Below are 26,897 nucleotides of genomic sequence, written 5' to 3'. Positions count from 1 at the left end.
TCCATCTGTACTGCACTGTTTTCCCTTTATCCCCTTTGCTCCAAACCCCCTCCCCCATCAGTGCTCTTTCCTCCAACTGCTCCTCTGTTTCCCACCCAATCGCATCACTCTGTCTTACCTTCCCCAATCTGTGCCACTCTTTTCCACCCATCTGCTTTGTTAGTCCCCCATCAGTGCTGCTTAGCCTTCCTACCATCTACGCATTTCTATTCCTCCCCATCCGCACCACACTGCCTCCTACCCAATCAACAGCACTTTTACCCTATCCTCTGGGCTATGTTTACTGCTCAGACCTTCAGTTGCATAGACTGCATGTGTGTATTCCAATGAGCACACAAATCTGTGAATTAGCAGCTCCACCATTGTGTGAGTGACAGCAATCTCACTCTGTGAGAGTGCTGAATCTGCACTTACCCACAGGCTGTGATGGCGTACCATATCTGTATTGCGCAAGGAACACGTCCATTAAGGTGTCAGCCTTAATGATCGTAATTTCATTGCTTTTTGGCGTTTGAGTGGAAGAGTTACAACAGGTTTCAGAAATGCCAGATCATGTGTAAGAAGCCTTAATGGGACATGTGAAACCGTAAGGTTTTTTGTCTATGGAATTTCATAGCTTTTTTTCAATTTATTTTTTTAAATTCAGAAATCTAAAATTTCCCTGTAAGAACATTGGATTTATTTAAATGTTTAACAATAACACACCCCTGGCAACGAGCATTACCCCTGGATACAAGTATTACAAACCCCTGGCAATGAGTATGACACCTGTCCAAGAGCATGAAACCCCTGGCAATGAACATGACACCCAGTGTGTAAAAGCTTTACTGTATGGCAGAGTGTATCACGGGCATTGCAGTGTGGGGCATATGGTGCAGGGGACATTACTGTATGCGGCTTAATATGGTGAAAATGTTTTTGGTACTTGTTTAGTTTCATGGCGGGAGATATTGCATGAGATATTGCATGAGATATTGCATCCTATTTGATGCGATTTCTGACCTGTTCATTACTCCACTATCCACTAAGCATGGAGTTGATTTTATATAGTGTGGCGAGCACAGCAAGCGCCAAAGCCCGAAGCGTGGCGAGTGTAGCGAGCCCTGCTAGGGGACGCTGATTACTTTACATGTATTCCGCGTCCCCTTGCAGCAATCGCTGTGCTCGCAATACACGTAAAGTAATTCGCGTCCCCTCGCAGGCTGCAGTGTGTACAATTTTTTTTTTTAAGATATATAAATAAAAAAAATGGCGTGGGGTCCCCCCACAGCCGTAACCAGCACGAGACTCAAAGAGTCAGGGCTGGTTCTAAAAAAAATCGGAACAATTTGCACAGAGCTCCGCTGTATTTTTTAAAACCAGCCCCAGGCTCCAGGGCCAGGTCAGGTTCCCAAAATACAGGGGACAAAATGAATAGGGGTCCCCTGTATTTTAAGAACAAGCCCCAGGCCCAACCAGCCAGTAGGGTAATGCCACAGCCAGGGGGAGACTTTTTATACAAGTCCCCCCGGCCAAAGCATTCATCCCTCTGACCGGTCAGCCTGGCCAGGGGTCCTGGGGAAGTGGGGACCCCCCCAATAAAGGGGTCCCCCCCTCCAGGACATACCTGGCCAGGCTGAAGCCTGGTGCTGTCCCCGGTACCCCTGGGCTGTGGGTACCGGGCTGATAAAGTGTAAAGAAATAGACTAAACCATTGGGTTTTGCTGTGGAACTATGAGTCCCTGCAAGCCTGGACTGCATACTGGGACTTGGAGAACCACAAGTCTGAGCATGCGGCCCATTAATGGGCTTGCTGGAACTCTTAGTTCCACAACAAAACCAATAGTTAAATAAAAGCACACTGACACATAAGAAAAATAAAATTTTAATACACATGGAGCCCATTCATACTGATACTTACCTATCTTGAGCCCGTAGGTAGCCCTCGGTCCTGGTCCGGTGTCCTGTGGTCCTGGTCCGGCATCCTGGCTGATATTTTTGTAAAAGATAGACAAAACCATTGGGTTCTGCTGTGGAACTATGAGTCCCAGCAAGAATGCACTGCATACTGGGACTTGGAGAACCACAAGTCCCAGCATGCGGCCCAATAATGGGCTTGCTGGAACTCTTAGCTCTTAGTTCCACAACAAAACCAATAGTTAAATAAAAGCACACTGACACATAAGAAAAATAAAACTTTAATAAACATGGAGCCCATACATACTGATACTTACCTATCTTGAGCATGTAGGTAGCCCTCGGTCCTGGTCCGGTATCCTGGGGTCCTGGTCTAAAGCAATCCATAGGGGACCTGTGGAAGGAAATTATACTCACGGGTCTAAACCGGTGTACATTTGGTCCTCTTCTTTCCTGCAGTAGTCATGGGGAACCTGGCAAAAGAAAAACAAAAATGGGTACTTGTGCATTTTGGCGGCGCCCGATTTCAGCATCGTGCGATGAACGCATCGCATGCCATGTACCCGATGGCATGCAATGCGATTTTGACCCCCTATGCGATGAAAAATCGTATAAGCACCCTAATGGGTGCTTACAATGTTAAATGCACCCCCACGCCACCCCCCCCCCCCCACTATAAACGTGAACACACGGGGGCACTGGGGGGAGACAGAGCACACACGGGGGTACTGGGGGGACAGCACGCACACGGGGGCACTGGGGGGGATCAAAGCACACACTGGGCACTGGGGGGGCAGCGTACACAAGGGGACACTGGGTACACACGGGGACAGTGGGGTGGGGGACATGGTACACACAGGGACAGTGGGGTGGGGGACATGGTACACACAGGGACAGTGGGGTGGGGGACAGGGTACACACAGGGACAGTGGGGTGGGGGAAAGGGTACACACAGGGACAGTGGAGTGGGGAACAGGGTACACACAGGGACAGTGGGGTGGGGGACAGGGTACATGCAGGGACAGTGGGGTGGGGGACAGGGTACACACATGGACAGTGGGGTGGGGGACAGGGTACATGCAGGGACAGTGGAGGGATGGATTTACCTGGGTGCAGCTGCTCCTCTGATGGCCCCTGTGGCTTCTTTCTGCCTTCCCGGTGGCAGAGGAAACTGAAGGAAGTGCCTGAATTTGGTCCGCAGGCTGTCAGCGTCTGGGCAGGAAATATAATAATATATTAAAGGGCACAGCGTACACACGAAGGGGGGGGGGGCACAGCGTACACATGGAGGGGGGGGGCACAGCGTACACACGGAGGGGGGGGCACAGCGTACACACGGAGGGGGGGCACAGTGTACACACGGGGGGGCACAGCGTACACACGGGGGGGCACAGCGTACACACGGAGGGGGGAGGCACAGCGTACACACGGGGGGCACTGGGGGGGGAACAGCGTACACATGTGGGCACTGGGGGGGACAGTGTACACACGGGGCACTGGGGGGGAGCAGCGTACACACACGGGGGCACTGGGCTAGGCAACGTACACATGGGGGCACTGCGTGGGTAGAGCAAACACGTGGGGGCACATCGCACACACGGGGGGCGCTGGGGGGAGAGCGTACACACAGGGGCACGGGGGGAAAGAGCGTACACACGCGGGCACTTTACACACGGAAGCACTGGGGGGGGCAGCGTACACACGGGGGCACTGGGGGGGCAGAGCACACACGGGGCACTGGGGGGGCAGCGTACTGCTGGAGGACAGAGCACACACGGGGGTACTGGGGGGGCAGAACACACATGGGGCACTGGGGGGGCAGAACACATACGGGGGGCACTGGGGGGGACAGAACACATACGGGGCACTGGGGGGACAAAACACACACGGGGGCACTGGGGGGGGAACAGAACACACACGGGGGCACTGGGGGGGACAGAGCACACACGGGGGTACTGGGGGACAGCACGCACACGGGGGCACTGGGGGGGGATCAGCGCACACACGGGGGCACTGGGGGGGGCAGCGTACTGCTGGAGGATAGAGCACACACGGGGGTACTGGGGGGGGCAGAACACACATGGGGCACTGGGGGGGCAGAACACATACGGGGGCACTGGGGGGGACAGAACACATACGGGGCACTGGGGGGACAAAACACACACGGGGGCACTGGGGGGGAACAGAACACACACGGGGGCACTGGGGGGGATCAGCGCACACACTGGGCACTGGGGGGGCAGCGTACACAAGGGGACACTGGGTACACACGGGGACAGTGGGGTGGGGGACATGGTACACACAGGGACAGTGGGGTGGGGGACATGGTACACACAGGGACAGTGGGGTGGGGGACAGGGTACACACAGGGACAGTGGAGTGGGGAACAGGGTACACACAGGGACAGTGTGGTGGGGGACAGGGTACACACAGGGACAGTGGGGTGGGGGACAGGGTACACACAGGGACAGTGGGGTGGGGGACGGTACACACAGGGACAGTGGGGTGGGGGACAGGGTACACACAGGCACTGGGGGGGACAGAGCCCACACGTGGGCACTGTGGGGGGAACAGAGCACACATGGGGTACTGGGGGGAAAGCACGCACATGGGGGCACTGGGGGGGTGCAGCGCACGCACGGGGCACTGGGGGGGGCAGCGTACACACGGGGCACTGGGGGGGCAGCGTACACACGGGGGCACTGGGTACAGACAGGGACAATGGGGTGGGGGACAGGGTACACACAGGGACAGTGGGGTGGGGGACAGGGTACATGCAGGGACAGTGGAGGGATGGATTTACCTGGGTGCAGCTGCTCCTCTGATGGCCCCTGTGGCTTCTTTCTGCCTTCCCGGTGGCAGAGGAAACTGAAGGAAGCGCCTGAATCTGGTCCGCAGGCTGTCAGCGTCTGGGCAGGAAATATAATAATATATTAAAGGGCACAGCGTACACACGGAGGGGGGGGGGCACAGCGTACACACGGTGGGGGGGGCACAGCGTACACACGGAGGGGGGGGCACAGCGTACACACGGAGGGGGGGCGGCACAGCGTACACACGGGGGGCACAGCGTACACACGGAGGGGGGAGGCACAGCGTACACACGGAGGGGGGAGGCACAGCGTACACACGGAGGGGGGAGGCACAGCGTACACACGGAGTGGGGGGCACAGCGTACACACGGAGGGGGGGGGCACAGCGTACACACGGAGGGGGGCACAGCGTACACACGGAGGGGGGGGCACAGCGTACACACGGAGGGGGGGGCACAGCGTACACACGGAGGGGGGCACAGCGTACACACGGAGGGGGGGCACAGCGTACACACGGAGGGGGGAGGCACAGCGTACACACGGAGGGGGGAGGCACAGCGTACACACGGAGGGGGGAGGCACAGCGTACACACGGAGGGGGGAGGCACAGCGTACACACGGAGGGGGGAGGCACAGCGTACACACGGAGGGGGGAGGCACAGCGCACACACGGAGGGGGGAGGCACAGCGCACACACGGAGGGGGGGAGGCACAGCGTACACACGGAGGGGGGAGGCACAGCGTACACACGGAGGAAGGAGGCACAGCGTACACACGGAGGGGGGAGACACAGCGTACACTCGGAGGGGGGAGACACAGCGTACACTCGGAGGGGGGAGGCACAGTGTACACACGGGGGGGGGCACAGCGTACACACGGAGGGGGTGCACAGCGTACACTGGGGGGGACAGAGCACACACGTGGGCACTGTGGGGGGAACAAAGCACACATGGGGTACTGGGGGGAAAGCACGCACATGGGGGCACTGGGGGGGTGCAGCGCACGCACGGGGCACTGGGGGGGCAGCGTACACACGGGGCATGGGGGGGCAGCGTACACACGGGGCACTGGGGGGGCAGCGTACACACGGGGGCACTGGGTACACACAGGGACAATGGGGTGGGGGACAGGGTACACGCAGGGACAGTGGGGTGGGGGACAGGGTACACACATGGACAGTGGGGTGGGGGACAGGGTACATGCAGGGAGAGTGGAGGGATGGATTTACCTGGGTGCAGCTGCTCCTCTGATGGCCCCTGTGGCTTCTTTCTGCCTTCCCGGTGGCAGAGGAAACTGAAGGAAGCGCCTGAATCTGGTCCGCAGGCTGTCAGCGTCTGGGCAGGAAATATAATAATATATTAAAGGGCACAGCGTACACACGGAGGGGGGGGGGGCACAGCGTACACACGGAGGGGGGGCACAGCGTACACACGGGGGGGCACAGCGTACACACGGAGGGGGGCACAGCGTACACACGGAGGGGGGCACAGCGTACACACGGAGGGGGGGGGCACAGCGTACACACGGAGGGGGGGCACAGCGTACACACGGAGGGGGAGGCACAGCGTACACACGGAGGGGGAGGCACAGCGTACACACGGAGGGGGGAGGCACAGCGTACACACGGAGGGGGGAGGCACAGCGTACACACGGAGGGGGGAGGCACAGCGTACACACGGAGGGGGGAGGCACAGCGTACACACGGAGGGGGGAGGCACAGCGCACACACGGAGGGGGGAGGCACAGCGTACACACGGAGGGGGGAGGCACAGCGTACACACGGAGGGGGGGAGGCACAGCGTACACACGGAGGGGGGAGGCACAGCGTACACACGGAGGGGGGGAGGCACAGCGTACACACGGAGGGGGGAGGCACAGCGTACACACGGTGGGGGGAGGCACAGCGTACACACGGAGGGGGGGAGGCACAGCGTACACACGGAGGGGGGGAGGCACAGCGTACACACGGACGGGGGGAGGCACACCGTACACACGGAGGGGGGAGGCACAGCGTACACACGGAGGGGGGAGGCACAGCGTACACACGGAGGGGGGAGGCACAGCGCACACACGGAGGGGGGAGGCACAGCGCACACACGGAGGGGGGAGGCACAGCGCACACACGGAGGGGGGGAGGCACAGCGCACACACGGAGGGGGGGAGGCACAGAGTACACACGGAGGGGGGGAGGCACAGCGTACACACGGAGGGGGGGAGGCACAGCGTACACACGGAGGGGGGAGGCACAGCGTACACACGGAGGGGGGAGGCACACCGTACACACGGAGGGGGGAGGCACAGCGCACACACGGAGGGGGGGAGGCACAGCGCACACACGGAGGGGGGGAGGCACAGCGTACACACGGAGGGGGGGAGGCACAGCGTACACACGGAGGGGGGGAGGCACAGCGTACACACGGAGGGGGGAGGCACAGCGTACACACGGAGGGGGGAGGCACAGCGTACAAACGGAGGGGGGGAGGCACAGCATACACACGGAGGGGGGAGGCACAGCGTACACACGGAGGGGGGGAGGCACAGCGTACACACGGACGGGGGGAGGCACACCGTACACACGGAGGGGGGAGGCACAGCGTACACACGCAGGGGGGAAGCACAGCGTACACACGGAGGGGGAGGCACAGCGTACACACGGAGGAAGGAGGCACAGCGTACACACGGAGGGGGGAGGCACAGCGTACACACGGGGGGAGGCACAGCGTACACACGGAGGGGGTGCACAGCGTACACACGGAGGGGGTGCACAGCGTACACGGAGGGGGGAGGCACAGCGTACACACGGAGGGGGTGCACAGCGTACACACGGAGGGGGGCACAGCGTACACACGGAGGGGGGCACAGCGTACACACGGAGGGGGGCACAGCGTACACACGGAGGGGGGCACAACGTACACACGGAGGGGGGCACAGCGTACACACAGGGGCACTGGGGGGGGAAACAGTGTAAACATGGTGGCACTGGGGGGGTGCAGCGTACACACGGGGGCACTGCGGGGGTACAGCAAACACGGTGGCACTGGGGGGGTACAGGGCACACGGGGGGCACTGGGTGGGAGAGCGTACACACGTAGGCACTTTACACACGGGGGCACTGGGGGGGACAGCGTACACAATGGGGGCACTGTGGAGGGCAGCGCACTGCGGGGGACAGAGCACACACGGGGGCACTGGGGGAGACAGCGTACACAACGGGGGCACTGGGGAGGGCAGCGCACTGCGGGGGGACAGAGCACACACGGGGGCACTGGGGGAGACAGAACACACACGGGGGCACTGGGGGGGACAGAACACACACGGGGGCACAGAACACACACGGGGGCACTGGGGGGGACAGAACACACACGGGGCACTGGGGGGGACAGAACACACACGGGGGCACTGGGGGGGTGCAGCGCACACACAGGGCACTGGGGGGGGCAGCGTACACACGGGGGCACTGGGTACACACGGGGACAGTAAGGTGGGGGACAGGGTACACACAGGGACAGTGGGGTGGGGGACAGGGTACACGCAGGGACAGTGGGGTGGGGGATAGGGTACACACAGGCACTGGGGGGGCAGAGCACACACGGGGGCACTGGGGGGGACAGCGTACACACTGGGGGGGACAGCGTACACACTGGGGGGGAACAGCATACACAAATGGTGGCACTGGGGGGGGACACACACGGGGGCACTGGGGGTTACAGCGGACACACGGGGGATCTGGGGGGGCAGCATACACACGGGGGCACTGAGGTGGGACAGCGTACACACAGGGGCACTGGGGTGGGACAGCGTACACACAGGGGCACTGGGGGGGCAGTGTACACACAGGGGCACTGGGGGGGCAGCGTACACATGGGGCACTGCGGGGGGGCAGCGTACACACGGGGGCACTTGGGGGACAGCGTACACACGGGGACACTGGGTACAAACTGGGACATTGGGGGGGGGCAGGGTACACACAGGGACAGTGGGGTGGGGGACAGAGTACATGCAGGGACAGTGGGGTGAGGGACAGGGTACACGCAGGGACAGTGGGGTGGGGGACAGGGTACACGCAGGGACAGTGGGGTGGGGGACAGGGTACACGCAGGGACAGTGGGGGGACGGATTTACCTGGGTGCAGCTGCTCCTCTGATGGCTTCTTTCTGCCTTCCCGATGGCGGAGGCAACTCAAGGAAGCGCCTCAGTCCCGGTGGTACCATGGGGTGGTCAGCGTCTGGGCAGGAAATATAATAATAATAGTAATATTAAAGGGCACAGCGTACATACAGAGGGGGGCACAGCGTACACATGGATGGGGGCAAAGTATATACACGGGGGGCATAGCATACACACGGGGGCACTGGGGGTGGGACCGCATATTCACGGGGGCACTGGGGGGGGAAACAACGTACACACAGGGGCACTGCAAGGGTACAGCACACACACAAGGGGCACTGGGGGTACAGCGCACACACAGGGGGAACTGGGGGCGAGAGCGTACACACAGGGGCACTGGGGGGTGGACAGCGTACACACGCAGGCACTGTACACACGGAAGCACTGGGTGGGCAGCGTACACACGGGGCACTAGGGGGACAGTGCACACACGGGGGCACTGGGGGGGCAGCACAACACATGGGGGCACTAGGGGGGACAGCGTACACACGGGGGCACTAGGGGGGAACAGCATACACACAGGGGCACTGGGGGGGGGGCAGAGCACACACGGGTGCACTGCGGGGGGGGGGCAGCATACACATGGGGGCACTGGGGGAGGAACAGTGTACACACGGGTGCGCTGGGGGGGTGGAGAGCGTACACAAGGGGGGGACAGCACACACGCGGGGGCACTTGGGGGGACAGCGCACACACAGGGGCACTTGGGGGGACAGCGCACACACGGGGCACTGGGGGGGACAGCGCACACACTGGGCACTGGGGGGAATAGCGCACATACGGGGTCACTGGGGGGGACAGCGCACACACGGGGCACTGGGGGGGACAGCACACACACGGGGCACTGGGGGGGACAGCACACACACGGGGCACTGGGGGGGACAGCACACACACAGGGGCACTGCGGGGGGGCAGCACACACACACAGGGGGCACTGGGGGGCAGCACACACGGGGGCACTGGGGGTGGCAGCACACACGGGGGCACTGGGGGTGGCAGCACACACGGGGGCACTGGGGGTGGCAGCACGCACACGGGGGCACTGGGGGTGGCAGCACGCACACGGGGGCACTGGGGGTGGCAGCACGCACATGGGGGCACTGGGGGGGAGTGCACACACTGGGGCATGGGGGGTGGACAGCGTACACATAGGGCACTGGGGGGGACAGCATACACACAGGGGCACTGGGGAGGGGGACAGCATACACACAGGGCAACTGGGGGGAGCAGCGTACACACGGGGGCACTGGGGGGGGCAGCGTACACACGGGGGCACTGGGCACACACGGGGACAGTGGGGTGGGGGACAGGGTACGCACAAAGACAGTGGGGTGGGGGATAGGGTACATACAGGGACAGTGGGGGGACAGATTTACCTGGGTGCAGCTACTCCTCTGATGGCCCAGGTGGCTTCTTTCTGCCTTCTCGTTGGCGGAGGCAACTCAAGGAAGCGCCTGAATCTTGTCCGCAGGCTGTGGAAGCGCCTCATTCCCGGTGCTGTGGTCAGCATCTGTGCAGGAAATAAAATAATAATATTAAAGGGCTCAGCATATACACAGATGGGGGCACAGCATACACACGTAGGGGGGGCACAGCGTACACACGGAGGGGGGGGCACAGCGTACACACGGAGGGGGGAGCACAGCGTACACACGGAGGGGGGCACAACGTACACACGGAGGGGGGGCACAGCGTACACACGGAGGGGGGGCACAGCGTACACACGGAGGGGGGGCACAGCGTACACACGGAGGGGAGGCACAGCGTACACACGGAGGGGGGCACAGCGTACACACGGAGGGGGGGCACAGCGTACACACGGAGGGGGGGCACAGCGTACACACGGAGGGGGGGGCACAGCGTACATACGGAGGGGGGGGCACAGCATACACACGAAGGGGGGGGCACAGCATACACACGAAGGGGGGGGGGCACAGCATACACACGGAGGGGGGGGCACAGCGCACACACGGAGGGAGTACTGGTATGGGCGGGCACAGCATTGGGATAAGGCTGGCACTGGGAGAGGCAGCTTTTGGGACAGTATTGGCAGACTCACCCTAGGCTGGCTGACAGTATGGGCACAGCACTGGGGTGGAAGCTAGCAGTAGGGGCAGAGTAAGGTTACTAGGCTGGCATTGGCAGAGGGGAGGGGGCACAGTGTGGGCACATAAATAGGAGAGGCAGCCCAGCACAGGGAGGGGGATGCCCTGCATGTAACGCTGGGTTAAAGGAGGTGGCTGACACACGGGGACAGAGGGTGACAGCTGCCCCTCCCCGCATAGCCCGCAGCCTGCCGGGGACAGCCGGCTGCTGCAACGGGATATTATAGACGGAGCTGGAGTCTTCAGAATGGGGGTCGGGCTAGGAGCCAGCAACCCGGCGTCTACTCACCAATTTGCGCCCTGCGCCCGCTCCGGAGCCCGCGCCGCGGCCGGGCTTTCAAATCTAGGCCGCGGCTTCCGGCTACTTTGTAGGCCGCAATCTCCAGATGGCTGCGAGCGGTCGCCCCGACTCCGCTGCCCCACGCCGGCCATATCCCCCGCTTCAGGGGATCAAGAGGGGTCCCACCAGCCAAGTCCTGCCCGCAATTACTGTCCAGGGAGCAGGTATGTGCTCATCACAGCGGGTGCTCGGAGGTCGCATCTCCATCGGCCATCTTGGTGCACCCGAGTGAAGCCACTCTGTGTACTCCCCCAGGTGATGTCTTCTGCGCATGCGCAACAAGTTGGCGCTCCTATCTTTATAATGGGGGACGTTTCACTAAATTTAATAAAAACTGTACCTATCTGAAAATCCTCAACCCCAAAAGGCACTCCACTGGGACAATATCTACCTAATAAAACAAACCCCAAGTCTCAATTGTTCCTCTACCCCGAGTTATGCCTTCCCAAAAAAAACCTCATAGACTAACATGGGTGACAAAGTGTCATTTCTGAAGTGTCAGAAAAAAACTGGCAGTTGGAAGTTTAGATCGCTCCCAATTGGTCATTTTTTAATATTTCTCCCTGAAATTTGGCACGCAGCACCGGTTGACGATTCTACGCGTACATGCCAAATTTCAGCTCAGTACGCCCAGTCACTTTTGAGGTGCAGTCCCTCAAACACCATGCCCCCATCCGAAAAGTTCCCTATGGGAAAAATCCGTTCGTTGGATTCAGCCTTAATATAAGGGCACTACCGTGCGAATCTACAGAGTTCGTGTCTATTATTTCCCGAGAGTGCCGCTACTTCAGTGCTGTCTATATATATATATATACATATATATATATATATCCATATACATACAGGGGCGTCAACATCAGTGTAGACCCCTGGGCATAGCAATGCATACCCTCCAACATGACCCATCCCATTAGGTACAAAATGCTCTGTTCCTGGACTTTCCTGCCAGTGACAGTTACAGATGTGAGCCTATAGCACAGTCCAGTATTCAAAGAGGGGGGGTCACATCAACTCTCAGTGATGTTTGGGATGGCAGCTGGTGTGGCTCCCCTTTTTGAATATTGGACTGTGCTGCAGGCTCACATCTGTAACTGCCAATGGCAGGGAAGTCCAGGAACAGAGCATTTTGTACCTAATGGAATGGGTCATGTTGGAGGGTATGGCAATGTATTGGGGCACTTACCGATACTCCAGTGGTAGGGGTGGGGGAAGCTTTGATGTCCCGCGGGTGGTAGGGGGTATTATATCAACCGCTCAGTATGTAGGACCGGGATCAGTGGCGGAACTACCGAGGGTGCAGGGGGTGCAGCTGCTATGGGGCCCGGCGGCTGGGGGGGCCCCATGGACAGCAAGCACTCCCCTGCACCGTGACTGTGCTTACATAGTGAATTCATTACTTTTATAATAGAGCCGTCATGGCGTGGGACACTGTTGACGGGAAAGGAGGGAAAGGCATGCAAGGAGCCGGGGGGGTCGCGCTGTGCCGGGCAGGCAATGGCAGCTGCATGCTGGGTGAAAGCAGGACACTGCTGCGGGGAAAGGAGTGCAAGGAGCTGGGGGTTGTCTCGCCGTGCCGGGCAGGGAACTGCAGCCGCATGCTGGGAGAGAGGAAGTGAGGTGAGGACAGCGGTGGACGGTGGTCACCTGCAACAGGGAGGTGGGGAGTCCCAGGCAGCGGCTACCTCTGCCGGGGAACTGTATGTATCCAACTGGCTGAGCCCTCTGTACTGTATGGACATGGAACTCGGCAGCACAACCGCTGCTGCTGCGGGAGCCAAGAAATTCAAAGAACAAGTGAACACAAAAAGGTGAATGGATGCAGTTGGACTAGAGCAGTGCGTATACATATTGTGGGACACACGTGTGTCTGTGTGTACAGTATATATAGTGTGGGACATGTGTGTACAGTATATATAGTGCGGGACGTGTGTGTATATAGTGTGGGACATGTGTGTACAGTATATATAGTGCGGGACATGTGTGTAGTATATATAGTGTGGGACATGTGTGTACAGTATATATAGTGCGGGACATGTGTGTAGTATATATAGTGTGGGATATGTGTGTGTGTACAGCATATATATATAGTGTGGGATATGTGTGTACAGTATATATAGTGCGGGACATGTGTGTAGAGTATATATATAGTGTGGGATGTGTGTGTGTACAGTATATATAGTGTGGGATATGTGTGTACAGTATATATATAGTGTGGGACATGTGTGTACAGTATATATATAGTGTGGGATGTGTGTGTGTACAGTATATATAGTGTGGGACATGTGTGTACAGTATATATAGTGCGGGACGTGTGTGTATATAGTGTGGGACATGTGTGTACAGTATATATAGTGCGGGACATGTGTGTACAGTATATATAGTGCGGGACATGTGTGTAGTATATATAGTGTGGGATATGTGTGTAGAGTATATATATAGTGTGGGACATGTGTGTAGTATATATAGTGCGGGACATGTGTGTAGTATATATAGTGTGGGACATGTGTGTACAGTATATATAGTGCGGGACATGTGTGTAGTATATATAGTGTGGGATATGTGTGTGTGTACAGCATATATATATAGTGTGGGATATGTGTGTACAGTATATATAGTGCGGGACATGTGTGTATAGTATATATAGAGTGTGGGATGTGTGTGTGTACAGTATATATAGTGTGGGATATGTGTGTACAGTATATATATAGTGTGGGACATGTGTGTACAGTATATATATAGTGTGGGACATGTGTGTAGAGTATATATATAGTGTGGGACATGTGTGTAGAGTATATATATAGTGTGGGACATGTGTGTAGAGTATATATATATAGTGTGGGACATGTGTGTGTATATAGTGTGGGGAATATGTTTGCTTGGTAGCTGTCTGTATAATATGATAGATATATGCACCTGATTCATAGAAATTTACACTGATTTGTGGGACTGACTGTTTGCAGTATGTTGTGTAATGTGTTATGGTCATTGTTGTGTGTCGTGTAAGATGTAATGGGCATGGGGGGGGCCCCATTATAAATTTTGCTATGGGGCCCACAAACTTCTGGTTACGCCTCTGACCGGGATCAGTAATTTCCACTAATTACCCCTTTACTGCACAGATGGTGGGAGATGGGGTGGGAGAAGGGGGCATTGGGCTGAATGAAGGGGCCCTGATACATAACTTCCAGGGTGGTAGAGGATGTTTAATACGCAGAGGAGAGGTGTATAGGGGAGTGGGCTTATTAATCATACTTTTCTGGTGGGAGGACAGCTTGCTTGACTGCAGATATCTCCAGTTCCCGGAAATAGATTTCTTAGATTTTAATGGAATTAAAAACTAGAGAATCCCACCTACCAAATGTTATTGGGGACTAGGGGATGAGAGTTCAGGAGGCAGAGCAATCTGCCAATGAGAATATACAACTACATACCAGGTGTATACCTGCTAGTGTCCATCAAAGGGGGAGAGTCCCAGCTTTTGGTATATACCCTCAGGAAAACTCTGGGCCAAATGTAATAGGGTGAGAGATTTTGGGAGAGTTTTCCCATGTTTTTTAAAGAGGCAATCAATTACACTGCAAAACCAGGTGGATTCTGCCATGTAATTGATTGCTGCTTTAAAAAACATGGGAAAACTCTCCCAAAATCGCTCACTTTCTGAAACTCTCACCCAGTGGCGTAACAATTAGGCCGCAGCCCCCGCGGTGGCGGGGAGGCGCCGGGGGGCTGCGGGCGCTGGTGGATCTCCGCCAGCTCCCCACTGCATGTGGGTGCAGCGGGAGCTGGCAGGGGGGTCTGTGCGGCGCGGAGGTACCTGTTTAAGGGAGAGCCTGGAGGTCCCTGCGCCTGCGGCGCTGAGTATGATGCTGCCGGGGTCCCTGCAGTGAAGTGGAAATAACGCGCTATCTCCGCTGGAGATAGCGCGTTATTTCCACTTCACTGCAAGGGACTCCGGCAGCATCATACTAGGCGGCGCAGGGACCTCCAGGCTCTCCTTTAATACAGGTACCTCCGCGCCGCACGGACCCCCCTGCCAGCTCCCGGGGGGGGTCTTTTAACGGGGGGGGGGGGGGAGAGCTGCAAAATTGTCCGGGGGGGGGGCGGTGAAATTGTCCCGGCGGGGGGGCGCAAAAGTTTTAGTTACGCCACTGCTCTCACCCTATTACATTTGGCCCTCTAAGTCCGACAGAACCTGAAATATCTGACTGGGAAAAGCAATTAACAGGCTTGGATGGGACCACTGCTTTGAAGTCAGATATCTCCGGTTCCCAAGGGCCGATTTTTAAAATTCTTGTACCCATGGAAAGAGGGGACCCTCAGCTTAGACTCCTGGTGGGGTTTCTGGGTACTCAGAAAACCCCCCTGCGTGCGCTACTGAGCATATTCTGTTGCACTTAGCAAATGTAAATGCCAGTGGATGTAACATAGCCATGCCTCTCACCAGTGCACAAGCCTGATATAACTCTGAGCACCACACTGGTATATGGTATATGCAGATTCCATGGAATCTGCCAAAATAACCCACCAACAATGGCAACCACCTTTTCGGGAGACTGATACTAGAGGTTTCCGGGAATGTTGGTGCACCTGCAAGTATGTAACCCCAAGCAATGAGCATGAAACACCAAGTAATGAGCAGTAAACCCCTAACAATCAGCAATAAACCCCTGGCAATTAGCCATAAACCCCAGGCAATGAGCATGAAACAACTGGCAACAAGCAATAAACCCCTGGCAATGAGCATGTAACACCTGGCAACAAGTAATAAACCCCTGGCAATGAGCAATAAACACCTGTAAATTAGCAGGAAACCCGTGGCAATGAGCATGAAACCTCTGGCAATGAACCGTAAACCCCTGGCAAAGAGCATGTAACCCCTGGCAACAAGCAATACACCCCTGGAAATGAGCAATAAACCCCTGGCAATGAGCATGTAACCCCTGGCAACAAGCTCTAAACCCCTGGCATTAAAAAAATGTGCAACAGATGATTGTGAGTTTCTTGTATATGGTATGTCACTTATTTTATTCTGTAATATCATTGATATGCTACCCCATTATGTATTACTTATCCTTCCCAGTTTAACTCATATGGAGAGCCCAACATTGACCCCTCGCCTGCTACACTTCTGGCATTGACAATTCATGGAGATGATGATTCTCTGGGTCTCTCACATTCAGTACTTTGTAGTCCCCAATGGGTCCATCTCCAGGTTCTGCATGCCCCGCCCATTTTCACCTATGTAGTGCACCCACCACAGTTGTGTCACTTCAGACTTTGCAGTGCACCCAAGATGGCTGCCTGACTGGGTACATTTTTGGCCAGAAATAATGATTCTGTGGGTGTCTTATTGTTTGTATATTATATTTTTTGGTACTTATATGTTAGCCGGGTGCCCGGCTACGCTACGCTGACAAGGTAGCTTTGGCTACCTTGTCAGTGTAGCCATTGCCGGGCGGCCGGCTAAGCAGCGGGCGGGTGGGAGGTTTGGCAGCGGGCGGGAGGGTGGCAGCGGCCGGCTACCAGCGGGCGGGCGGGTGTTGAGGCAGCGGGCGGGAGGGCGGCGGCTGCCGGCTAAGCAGGGAGCGGTGAGGCGACGGTGACGCGGGTGGGTAGGCATACGGCGGTGACGCGATGCGGCCGCTGGGGAAGCATCACATGTTTTCCCGGCTCCCCCAGCGGCACTAGCCATCCACCTTTTCCATTGATGGTCCCCCAGCCACCTTTGCCATCGATGGTTGCCATCGATGGCAAAAGTGCAACTGACCATCGGTGGTGTACAAATATGCAACGGATGACCATCGATGTGTTGTAAACATCAATGGTCATCCATCGATGGTCATCATTGCCTTTGCCATCGATGGTTACCATCGATGGCAAAAGTGCAACTGACCATATATGTACATGGTGTATATTTAGGCAATGGATGATCATCAATGTTTTGTAAGCCATCGATGGTCATCCAGGTATGACCATCATTACCTTTGCCATCGATGGTTACCAACGATAGAAAACGAGCAACTGACCATCGATGGTGTATAAGTGCAATGGATGACCATCAATGTTTTTACACATCGATGGTCATCCAGGGTTGGCCATCGTTGCCTTTGCCATCGATGATTGCCATCGATGGAAAAAGTGCAACTGACCATCGATGGTGTAGAAATATGCAATGGTTGACCATCGATGTTTTACATCATCGATGGTCATCCAGGAATTTTTTGCAAACATCGATGGTCGATGGCCATCCTTAAGCGCAGGGACTGTTATGGCGGACCCACGGAGAGCATATCCCCACTATCCACTTCATACCCCCACTATCCACGTCATACCTCCACTATCCACGTGGGTGTGGAGTTAATTTTACCTTAAATCCTTATTAGGACAAACGGTACTTGTGTAGTTTCACAGTCCCAGCATGGCGCCATGCGTCTGAGTCCCCTTGCGGGGCTCGCTTCGCTCGCCCACGCTGCGGGCTCGGTGGCTTGCTACGCTCGCCACGCTATCTAAAATCAACTCCATGCCAACGTGGATAGTGGGGGTATGAACTATCCACGTTGGCATGGAGTTAAGTTACTTTATTTTAGATAGTTTGGCCAGCGTAGAACCTGGAAGTAGCACGGCGTCATGCTGGCGCTGTGAAACTACACAAGAACCCTAAATTTTTATATGCGAAGTGGTTCTGCTATTCATAACCACGGATTGTTACAGTGCGGTTATGACGTGGATAGTGGGGATATGCTCTCCGTGGGTCCGCCATGACAGTCCCAGCACTTAGGGATGGCCATCGACCATCGATGTTTACAAAACATCGATGGTTTATGGCCAATGATGAATCGTTTTGACATCGATGGGGGGAGAACAAGATGGTTTCCCACCATCGATGTCACATCTCTGCATGAACATTGATGCATAAAACATCGATGGTCATCCATTTCATATTTATACACCATCGATGGTCAGTTCCACTTTTTTGCAATGGATGGCAACCATCGATGGCAAAGGCAATGATGGCCATCCCTGGATGACCATCAATGTGTAAAAACATCGATGTTTATCCATTGCACGTATACACCATTGATGGTCAGTTGCACTTTATCCATCGATGGCAACCATCGATGGCAAAGGCAACGATGGCCATCCCTCAATGGCCATTGATGTGTAAAACATCGATGGTCACCCGTGCATATTTATACACCATCGATGGTCGGTTGCACTCATGCCATCGATGGTAACCATCGATGGCTAAGGCAACGATGGGCATCCCTAGCCATTGCATACCTATACACCATCGATGGTCAGTTGTACTTCTACCATCGATGGTAACCATCAATGACAAAGGCAACGATGGGCATCCCTGCACATATACACCAGCGATGGTCATTTGCACTTTTGTAATCGATGGCAATGATGGCCATCCCTCAATGACCATCGATGTGTAAAATTATTGATTGTCATCCCTTGCATACACCATCGATGGCCAGTTTCACTTTTTCCATCGATGGCCACCATCGATGGAAAAGGCAACGATGGGCATCCCTGGATGGACCATCGATGTGTAAAACCATCGATGGTCATTCATTATATACTTATACACCATCGATGGTCAGTTGCACTTCTACCATCAATGGCAACGATGGCCATCCCTCGATGACCATCGATATGTAAAATCATTGATGGTCATACCTCGCATACCTATACACCATCGATGGTCAGTTGCACTTCTGCCATCGATGGTCACTATCGATGACAAAGGCAACGATGGGCATCCCTGGATGACCATTGATGTGTAAAAACATCGATGGTCATCCATTGCATGTATACACCATCGATGGTCAGTTGCAATTTTGCCATTGATGGCAAAGGCAACGATGGACACCCCTCGATGACCATCAATGTGTGAAAGCATCGATGGTCATCCATTGCATAGTTGTACACCATCAATGGTCAGTTGCACTTTTGACATCGATGGTAACCATCGATGGCAAAGGCACCGATGGCCAACCCTGGATGACCATCGATGTCAACCGAGTGAGTCCTGGGCTACACAGAAACAGCACACACCGGAAAAATAGTTCCATGGTCAGTGACTGTGAATGGATTTGCTGCTAATTGCTGGGCTGCAAAATTTGTGCAGCCTTATCGCAGCACTTCACGGGGTGGGACTTTACTCGGGCTGGACGGCGTATACCTGATAGCAGGGCTCCAGAAAGTAGCAACAGGTCTGAATAACCCCACAAATCCGAAATAAGCGTGTATTTTAAACACATAAGTCCGTAGCTTTAAATAGATCCCATGGGTGATTTTTCAGCCCAAAAAACAGGTTATAAATGACTACCCCGATAATGACCAATTTTTTTAGGTGGTAAACTCATTTTTAAAGATAATAAGCAAAATGTAAAATAAAATGACAGATATGTGGATGGTCTTCTGTACACTTGTCATGGATACACGATGTATCACAATGTTGTGAGATGACTTTCTATAGATTATCTTGTCTGTGAGTGAGCTGCGTCCTTGTGAAGAGCACATACCTCAGAGGCCAAACGCTAATTTTATCCTGACATGACCTCTGAACTGTGGACGAGACAGCCCGGAGATGCTGGTCACAGAAACAGACACAAGAGGGCGCTTGTACCTCTTATTAAGATTTATTATACATTATAACCAGTACTATTTTTCTGGAAAAATAGGTCCAGGAACTCCAGTTCTGGGGGCGGATCAAATAAATAAAAAAATATATATACAGTATATAATAGAGAGAGGGAGAGATAGATGTATTTATTGGGCGGTATTCAATGAGCCTGATTCGCCATGTTTTTATGGCAAATTTGTGCTGTTTGGCGAATTTCTGACTAAAACGGTGAATCACCCTATTCAATGACCACATGGCGAATACATTTCAAGGTTTTTTTCGCCATGATTCACCGAGTAGCAATCGCTATCTTTTTATGGAAAAGTGGAATGTGAACTTTTAAAATAAAGTGTTTTGTTTTTTACATTTGGTGTCAAAAAATCAGGAATTTAATTCTGAGGAGGGGCATGCTATTTTTATTCATGTGCTGTAAGCACATGAATATATATTTAATTTAAAAAAAAATATATATATATATTTTTTATTTTTTTTTACACAGCAGCCAGCAGGGGGCGCCGGAGCCGAGCCGCTCATTACATATTCATATATTCACTGCACCCGATCGTTACGATCGGGTGTAGTGTATACGCGGTCCCCTGCTGGCACCCCCAGGGGGCAGCCTGTGCTGCCTGGCACCCGGGGAGCCCACCTCCCCCCCACATATGCTCTGGGGCAGGCAGAGAGACTTCCATCTCTCTGCCTGCCACCGTTCTCAGGCTCCCTGTGGCGTTCGCCGCAGGAGCTCATATTCGCCGGTCAGGGGCAGCGAGCCCCTGACTCGTTGCCGGCTCCGGAACGTGGCGAATGTGCAGCGAATCCTAAAAAGGATTCGCTGCACCTCGCAGGTATTCACATTGAATACCGCCCATTGTATTTCGAAACAAAGGCACTCACAGGTGACTTTAAAATGAAACATATCTCATGGAAAGTACATTTTCAGTTCCTGATGATGTCATATTTAATAAGAGGTTCAGGAACTGAGTTCCTGCTGAAAAATAGCCCTGCATATAACCCAGAGTAGGGATGGCCATCGGTGCAGACGTCATTGATGGTTGGAAACTAATTGATGGATAACCCTCAATAGTTTTAGATATCAATGGTCATCCATTATATTTTACTGAATGGCCCATGGGCCAATCAGAACACGAGGGCCGGACTTCCGGCTGTTGGGGGTGGAGCTATGCTCCGTGTCCCGGCACCTTGAAAAAAAAAGAGGAAACATCGCTTCTCCTTTGCCATTGATGTAGGGAAACCTTCTGGTACTCCCACATCGATGGCAAAACTATTCGACATCGGTCACAAACCATCGATGATTTAAAATCATCGATGGTCGATGGCCATCCCTAACCCAGGGGGTTATTCTAGTCCATTCTTTCTGACAAAATCCTTCTTAGATGGACAAAACCATGTGCACTGCGGGTGGGGCAGATGTAACTTGTGCAGAGAGAGTTAGATTTGGGTGGGGTTTTTCTTCAAAGTGAGATCTATATTGAAGTGTAAAATCATGCAGTCAGTATTTTCCCTGCACAGAAATAAAATAACTCACCCAAATCTAATTCTCTCTGCACATGTTACATCTGCCCCCCTGCAGTGCACATGGTTTTGTCCATCTAAGAAGGATTTTGTCAGAAAGAATGAACTAGAATAAACCCCCCAGAGCTTTACAGAGAATATTTGGCCATTCACATCAGTCCCTGTCTGAGTAGAGCTTACAATCTATGGAATGGATTCAGATCTGATATCTAATGACTGCAGGTCTATAGCCGCCGCCCAGACAGAACGAAAACCCGCCCCATGCAAATCTGCAGGAGAATTGCGAATGAATCGTTAATCGCTATTCTCTGCACTTCCATACTCAATTTATTCACCATTGAAGTTTCCCAGTCTGTGTAAAGTAAGTCTGACCAATGACAACGGAGCTGATGTCACAGACCTGATTATTATGACACTCCCAGAACACGGCTGGCTACCGCCCACAAATTCCGGCCTCTTGACACCCGAGTGGATTGTGATTAGATTCATATGCCTTTTTTGCTATTTTACCATCCGTACACATGCGAAATCATTTGATAATCGATAGGATTGTGAATTCGCACATCAGCAATCAACTCTGAATCGGGCCCTATATTCCCTTCCACGTGTACGCGCACACACATTCACATTGGGGCTGATTTTGTTGGGAGACAATTAAAATGTTGGATTGTGAAAGGAAACTAGAGTACCCAGAGGAAACCCACACAAGCACGGGGAGAATACAAAAACTCTACACAGTTAAGGCCATGGTGGGAATTTAACGCAAGACCTTAGTTCTATGAGGCAGCAATGTTTCCCATTACCACGTCCTTGCTGCCCCAATACTGTGTAGGAACCCGCAAGGTAATAGGCACTTTTGATCCAGGGGATTGGCCAGCAATAGTGGACACAGAGTCGAGGACGCTGATTTACTTGAACAGGCCGAAATTTTATTTCTCGCCGTCTGGCAAGAGGGTATGCCACGGCTGCGGATCAACCAAATTATTGCAATACCAGAATCAAGGGTTAAATCTACAGCAATAAAACACACACACTTCCCTATATCAGCATTCATATGACAAGGAGATTATATTCAGTGCATTTCAACCTATTTAGATTTGCTCCTGATGTACCAAACAAACAACTTCACTTAATCTAACAATCACGGTAACTACCGTTCCTAACAAGGTGTGTCCTAACGGTACCGGTACCCAATTATTGTCCTGGACCCGAATCAATGACTCGGCCTGTGCACAGGGATTAACGTTCAACTCCCCGGGGAGACGGTCCCTCCTATAAGATCCATCCTTCCTACGGATAAATAGCCGGGGATTCCACTAGAATCAGGCCTTCCTACGGATAAATAGCCTGGATGGAATCGCTACTCTTCCTGTATGGGTACTCTTGTTGATGGGCACTGGTCTTCTGTTGTTGCGGGGGGGCGTCGGGACCCTGCTTCCTCTCCCGGCGGGCAGCACCGTTCTCTGCTGCTCGCGCTGTAGCTGCCGGGGATCTTTTCCCTTGCAGCCGCCCGAGTCCTCGGGCCGCCCGTCCTCTCGCCTCTCTTGGTGACCTCTCACCCCCTTCACTTCCTCTTTCCGTCCTGCCGCGTCTACTCCAATCCCCGCCGGCTTCTTTCTCCCTCTCCATCTTCCAGATGAGCTCCGCCTCCTTTCCCCCAGCACCCGCGGCGATGAGGAGGGTAATTAACCCCCTCTCTGCAGTGGGGCCAGTGCTGGGTGCCCTGGCTATTGGGACCCTCTACGGGTGCCACATTTGTGTAGGAGTAATCGAAAGGGGGCATTGTTTAATGCTGCTAGTAGAGCTGGTCGTTTATTGATTCATATTAGTGAACAGGTTTTAGAGTAGATATGGCAGCTTGCAGTGAAGAACTTCCAAGCGATTTTCTATCTATACAGTTCAGCTCTGACATCCAAAGATGCTGCTCTTCTGCAACATATGGTTAAACTTTGAGGTTTTTCTACTTTGATGTTGGTGTAAACATCCATTTCGGATTAAGTAACTGTTGTAGGAGGCTGAGAATACAGCAGGACCTCTAGTGTTTGTCTCCTCCAAGGTGGCGGCCATTTTAGGAGGGCTGTTGTGATCAGAGGCTCTGTGGCGCCGGCTCCCCACCACCAGCATCTCTCTGCCTCCTCCTGTTCTCTGGTGCAGCAGAGGAGGTAGAAGAGGGAGCCGCCGGCACGCTCTCTCTCCTCCCCGGCTCCTGGAGCTTGAGATCCACCGGAGTAACCCTCCCTACGCCTCTACATATAGGCCCTTATTCTGGTTGACTTGGTCTTGCGCGAATTCACAAGGGGGAACGATGTTTTGCGTATGCACGCATAGGCTGCTGTAGAGTGATGTCAGAATTAGAGTCACATGACTGGTTACACAGTGTCATGTGACTGTATCCAACATGTCTGGTGGGAATCATGGCGTGGTAGTAGCAGTAGTAGGCCTGTAAGCATTGTGGAAGAAGCAGGTGCTGTGGAGTATCCCCCAGCTGGATGCTGGCAGCAGAGGAGTGCGCAATACAGCGACAAGGCGAGAGCGGCTGGATGGCCACCGGAAGTGCCGACCAGATGCTGTCTCTTGGATGCATACCGCAGAGCAAACCTAGAGAAACACTTTAGAAGTAAGAAGATTTCTGATGATAATCCGGATCGTGACAGTTTCCACAGTGGATTTAAGCAAAAAGTGAGATGTACCCATACTATACAGCATTTCTGTAGTTACTTGGAACATCCCATCACTGGAAGAATCAGATAAAAAAATATGCAACCACATAGCATTGATCACTCACTGTGACACCACCGCATCGCATGTCACTGCACAACATAGGATTGTTACATAGGATTGTCAGAAAACAAATACATTGTCATGTTCATTTCTTACCAGTAGATGCCGCTGTTGGTCTTCTTCTGAGCACTACTGGTACTATTGCTGACTGCTGCAACACTTTCTCCTTCATAGAATCATATACTGTATATTTATTTCTATAAGATGATTTTAGTGACAATCCCTTTTTCTCCCTTCATACTTAACCAAAATCGATTAACGAGGTACCATTTGAAAGATGAAGTTCTCCCCTTTTGATGAATTGTTAATTTACAGTTTCAAATTGGAAATGTTTAAAAATGGAAGTTAAAAATGTACTTTTGGCCCCTGAGTTCTCTCCCTGGATGCGTTGATACGGCACAGCTAAGATTATCAGTTTTGCTCGGATACTGGAAATGGCTACAAATGAACCGGTTCTTTTTTCGTCCTGCTACAAACCACCAACCTCGCTATAAAATGAATCGTATTTTATTCACATGCAAAATTTTCGCACGGGTCACCTAGTATATAGTATGATGTATCAGAAGTCTACGAGTCCAGTTCGTCATGCAAAACCAGTAAAAATACAGTTCAGTCCTCGGATTCCATACATTCTTGGTAAACAATGACACAGATGGTTTAGCAGTAAAATGGTTTCAATGAGGCGTACATGCTGGTGGACGTCCACAATGCACAGAAATGTAATACTCCAGTTATAACTGCAAACAAGTTCAACGACTGTTTAACCCCTGCTGGGATGGGACGGAGAGAGCCCGGATTTTAGTGATCCTACATCAATGCAGATTCTGGTAAATGTGTTTTGCAAATTCGTGAAATAGGAGCAATCTGTTATCTAAAGTCCGTGGTGCTTATACATGTATGTCATGGCAGAACACTCTGCAGACACAGCATTGTGCTATAATAAACAGGCCCATCTTTCCGTTATGTGCATGCATTAAAGCACAGGTTCTCAAACTCGGTCCTCAGGACCCCACACAGTGAATGTTTTGCAGGTCTCCTCACAGAATCACAAGTGAAATAATTAGCTCCACCTGTGGATCTTTTAAAATGTGTCAGTGAGTAACGATTGCACCTGGGCACCTGCTGGGTGACCTGGAAAACGTGAACTGTGTGGGGTCCTGAGGACCGAGTTTGAGAACCCCTGCATTAAAGTGCTCCGCATTACAGGACTGCATAGGCTGCGTTCAATGATCTTAAGATGATCACACTGAGCATGGTGGCAAAGAACAAATGTCACATGGTCCTTATAGGGGATTTACAGCTACGTGTGCCTCGTAGAACCTCCAGTGTCCACAGCACTGGCTGCACTATTCTACCTCTACATTTGCTTCAGGGGAAACAACTTTGTTTGTGACAAATTATACTTCATAGACTCCAGTCCCAGACAGTGGCATAGCTAGGACGGAGTACGAGCCCCGGGCGCCGAAATATCACAGGGCACCGGAGCCGTGCACTCTGCAGCTGGCTCCCCTGCCCTGCTCGCCCGCTCCCCCTGCTTGCCCGCTCCCCATTCCCTTCCCCGCTGTGTCCGGCTCTAGACGGAGTCCCCTGCTGGACCGCTACAATAGGCGCTTGCGGTCCAGGAGCCAATCAGAAGCAGCATTGGCTGCTGGACTGCGAGTGCCTATTGGCTAGCAGTCCAGCGGGAGACTTGAGCTCTGGCTCAGCCGGGCACAGCGGGGTACGGGACAGCTGGGCGGTACCTGGAGTCCTCGTGCACTGGGGATCGGATATGTATAAATTTTGGTTATGTTCATGTCTATGCTTTGTATCCTGATGATGGAGTATGAATAAAAGCTCCAAAATGTTGATGTAACTCCTGTTGTACGAGTCTACTTGGAATAAGTGAGTGCCGCCCTAAGAAGTGGATATTATTGGGAATCCCGGCAGCGGGAAACCAGGGAAGGCACCACTGAAGCTGTACAGCGCTGAGGTGTGCTGGCCAGAATTGTGCCTATAGATATATATATATATATATATATATATATATATATATATGTATATAAAACCACCACACACATACACATATTTTTGTAATACAAGCAGGGCAATTTGGCTATCAGTGCGAACAGTAAAAATATGCACCCCCCCATACCTATGGTGTGTCCATTCCAAAAAGGTGTGTTGTGGCCTCGTTGCAAGGTGTGTGGCCTTGCGACACACTGAAATGCTCATTAGACAATACTGTATGCCACACACCATTAATGGTCATTACACATTATGCCACACACTGTAATGGTAAATATACATTATGACACACGTTGTAACCCTCCACCAGTGCCACCATCATTTCCATTTACAATTAATGCCCCCACCAGTGCCTCTTACAATAAGTGTCCCCAGTGGTCTCAACACTCTGGGCCGACCTCCACTGCTGCTGATGGCCACTACTAGCCTTCCGTGAGGCGCTGACTAGCAGGGTGCTGTCTGCACCCAAGTGTACGCCATGCCTGTATCTCCTGCACATAGCCATGCCTGTATCTCCTGCACATAGCCATGCCTGTATCTCCTGCACATAGCAATGCCTGTATCTCCTGCACATAGCCATGCCTGTATCTCCTGCACATAGCAATGCCTGTACCTCCTGC

General features: G+C 53.5%; 1 long non-coding RNA gene across 1 annotated transcript; it reads right to left on the bottom strand.

Annotated features, from left to right (window-relative positions):
- Positions 1-574: 574 nt before the first annotated feature.
- On the bottom strand, positions 575-6,104 carry LOC146009313 (uncharacterized). Its single transcript, XR_014444636.1, has 4 exons — positions 5,938-6,104; positions 4,700-4,805; positions 3,003-3,108; positions 575-2,369 (listed from the first exon to the last, which is right to left on the bottom strand). It is a non-coding gene; the product is annotated as an uncharacterized LOC146009313 (long non-coding RNA).
- Between the last annotated feature and the right edge of the window lie 20,793 nt (positions 6,105-26,897).

This window comes from Crinia signifera, chromosome 6, assembly GCF_055691185.1.
Source record: "Crinia signifera chromosome 6, ASM5569118v1, whole genome shotgun sequence".
NCBI classification, from domain to species: domain Eukaryota; kingdom Metazoa; phylum Chordata; class Amphibia; order Anura; family Myobatrachidae; genus Crinia; species Crinia signifera.
The sequence above is the reverse complement of the archived record's forward strand: the minus strand, read 5'-3'. Positions and strand labels throughout refer to the sequence as shown.